Raw genomic sequence first — 3,829 nt, 5'->3', positions numbered from 1 at the left:
ATGTGTTTTACTATAGTAGGCTGGGTACTTTCAAGTGATCTGTTATACTAAATTTTAATTAAAGCTTTACTGAATTAGTCTCTTTAATCTTCAGACTAAGCTATCATTATATAGGAGCTAGAGAACCTTGACAGAGACATACTGATGGAGCCTTTTGTTCGTGTCTTTGGGCATAGTCCTTGATAACAATATCGACAGTTTCTACCATGAGGTAGATATTGTGTCCCAAATGTACCATGGAGTATCAACAATATTTCGCAGTGCCATGTTTTGGAATCTTTATATGATATTTCTATTACTTTGGCCAGTACAACCTCAGAGTTGAACATCATAAGTCCACACTGATTTCAATACCTGTTAGTAAAGTAAAAGCTTATTATACACTGATAGGGCTGTATATTTTTTTATACTTCAGCTAAGTTGTTCACTTTTTTTTTCAACATGTGGCTTCTACCTGCTTGACATCAAGGGTCATGTCAAAATACTTGGCTGTATTACATAGGAAATTAAACGGGACTATATGGAAGTACTTGCTGATTTATATATACTGGCTTGTGCTCGATTCTTTTGTTGATGAAATGAATATGCATTGATTTATTTTGATTCTTTTGTAACTTTTGAATGAATCAGTATTGTTTTATCCTATGACTAGAATTACAGTATTATCGGCAAATCTGGCAACAACATTTTTATTGAATGTAGGCAAGTCATAAATATACAGCAGATAAAGGACTTGCCCCTGTTATATACCCGCTTGTATTTTCTTCAAGTCAGAATAGACATCCTCTTGTTTATTTTTAAAGTATCGGTCAGTTATATATGACTTTAATTTTTTAATTATCAATATTTTTATTTATTATGGCATTTAATCAGTAAATTGAGTCACACAACTATTAATATGGTTTATCATAATTTGGTGGTAATAAAGTTGTGTCCAGAATTAGTGTATGGTCAACTGATGAGCAGTAGTATATTTTAAGTTTGGTCGGTTAACTGTTTACATAAACAAATGCACCTCATCTCGGTTTGGTTAGGGCAGTGGTCAAGGCGGAAGAATGGTCCATCTACTGTTGCAATAATCGCGGGTCCGAATCCTGCTGGGGCATGATTGTGCAAAATCCTTCAAGGAAAATAATCCTAGTGAACCCGATAACCAGGCTGAACAAGACTGAATATCTTTTGGAATGACTTCTGGTTACGTTTTTTATTAGTCGAGGTTGGTTACTCGCTAATCGGTAGGCTTAATACCGAGAACCATGATTCTTAGCCCACGTTAAGCAGTAGCTCCAGTCCATATAAACTGTAGTTTGTAATAAGGAGACTGTAAAGTATCAAAGAAATACATGTGTCAAATTAGTGAACAAATTAGACAAATTAGAGTTAAAAAGGCATTGCTTCTTAAAGGACATGTTGGAGATATGAAAAATAAATCTAATGAAGTCTGATTTCAAGTAATTAGTCATGGTAGGCATGGAAATATTATTAATAAAATATAAATATTAAAAAATTACCTATCAGAAAAAATAATATATATTTATATTTACATTAAATTTGTGGGTTTTATTTTATTTCAAAAATAATCTATAATATTTTAAATAGTAAAATGGTTCAGCGAATATTATTTATTTTTGCTCTTTAAAAAACCATTTTATTTTGATTTTACATTTCCAAAGGCACTTTATATTCCGCGTATTCCCGAAAACACGATAAATAGATCGCAATTTTAAAGCATTTTGAGAAAAAAATTTCGGATATTTTTGGCAACGCAATAGGCTAAATTTTTCTCACTGGCAATTTCAACATAACGAATACATATATCAAATTTTTATCAAAGTAGACATAAAATGGCATTCATGTTCAAATCGTCCCACGATTATAGGTCCGGATTTTTTACAATTCATTTAATACTATTGTATTTTGGGTGGCGATACTGAAATATTATTTTTTTTGATAATTTTATACAAATGACTTAAAATAATTCAAATGTACAGAATAATTTTAAGTAGTATTTCAAACTTCTTAGACCAATCTTTACTGAACTTTAGAACAACTTTTAGGCATTCGTCAAAGAAAAACTATAAGTTTATTTCAATACCCTATTTTATTTAACGAAAAGAATAGACGACTTGTTGAATGGCAATACAAAGCTACACTGAAGTTTTACCTTTTCTAAACCCTTCGATACATTATAACTGGTGTAGTTGATAGAACCCCGGGGATATCATAAGGTTTTTTTGAATTCATTAATTATCAAGAAAAGAAGACTAACTGTTCAACGACCGCTAGCCACTAACTATTCCTAGTAAGAAACATTCAAACTTTAAAAAAACCTTAGACCATAGATTTCCGGCACATACATTATAGTTCAAAGTATAAAGCTGCTCAAAGTATACTAGGACTCATATTAAGTTGCTGTGAACATAGTTTACTGGAATTTGAACAGAAGCTTGCAGTTCATATTGGATGGCTACCAAATACAATTTGCAGTAACTTAGTTTCTTAACCATAGATTATTGTAATCTATATTGAATTGCAGGGATGCCATGGAAATTTCGAAGAAACAGTGTATTTTCGAAGATCTTCAAAGGAAAACTTGCGGACAAAGGTACAGGCGATACTGAAACATAATTCTACAACAACTATAAGCTGTTCAGATGGAATAATGACTGCGTACATCCATGTGGCTGTTTCTTTAGAAGGAAACCGTTATATAGTACGACTTAGACCATCCAGCCATCTGGCTTGTTTGACTGCCTGAGGGTTGGTCTGTTTGTACTCTAAATATCGATTTGTATCGTCATTCAACCAGCCGCATCTTCCTTCCTTAAACAATTAGTTAATCAAATAGTTTTGTTAATCAAATGTGATTTTATCATTTTTCAGCCTCTTATGTACGTGTCTCATAGGAGACATAAGTTTCGTACAATTCAATCAATACTCTCGTATAATCAGTTTATGAACCAAAATGTTATCAGTAAAGTCAAATAAAGTAAAAGAGGCTAAACAGAGATCTAGTTTAAGAATTCATAAGAGAATTTATTAGGATAAAGCAAGTCTAAGTAGAGATTAAGTAGTTGATAAAGTATAAAATAGTAGTTAATAGTAGGAATATAAAGTTTTATTATTAATTATTTACCCAAATATTAAAAGGTAATTTGTTACAATATAGATACTTTTTTCTTTCTACAGAGCTGCTGAAAAAAGTTCAAACATCGATTATCAAACATATATAATTTAAAATATTTTGTGTTATAGTTACTATCAACTATGTAAAATTAATATTTCGGTAGCCATGTCAAAAAAATTTGCATCTGTATTTTAAAATTACACTGTGTGTCGCATTTCTTTAACATAAATAAGATTACGTATTCCTTCTTCGGCTGTTAAAAACATTGTCTATTTATTTGGTTGTCTAACACGTCACGTTCTTTAGTAATTGTGTGAATACTATTTACGCATGAAAGCTGCAGCACTCCACAATGATAGCTATACCTATTGGATATCCAGTGACTTTAAAAGAAACCTATGAAAACATGAAACTAATTTTAGACTTAATCAAATACAAAGATTACAACTGGAAGGTTTACGCTGATTAAAAATGTATTGCTATATTGCTTGAACTACAGGGAGGTTTCACGAATTGTTATTGTTTTCTCTTGTGGAACTGTAAAGACATCAAAAATCACAGTTAAAGATAGGCCAAGAATATCTGACTTTGCTTAAGGTAAATCAAATGTTAAATATGAACCTCTTACTGTGCAAGAAAATCTGATTCTTCCACCCTTACATATAAAACTTCTTTTAATTTTGAAAAAAAGTTATCAAGGCC

The sequence above is a fragment of the Rhynchophorus ferrugineus genome, unplaced genomic scaffold (genome assembly GCF_030347505.1).
Source record: "Rhynchophorus ferrugineus isolate W39M unplaced genomic scaffold, kcgeb_rfMv2 rfM1, whole genome shotgun sequence".
Classification (NCBI taxonomy): domain Eukaryota; kingdom Metazoa; phylum Arthropoda; class Insecta; order Coleoptera; family Curculionidae; genus Rhynchophorus; species Rhynchophorus ferrugineus.
Note: the sequence above shows the minus strand (reverse complement) of the source record.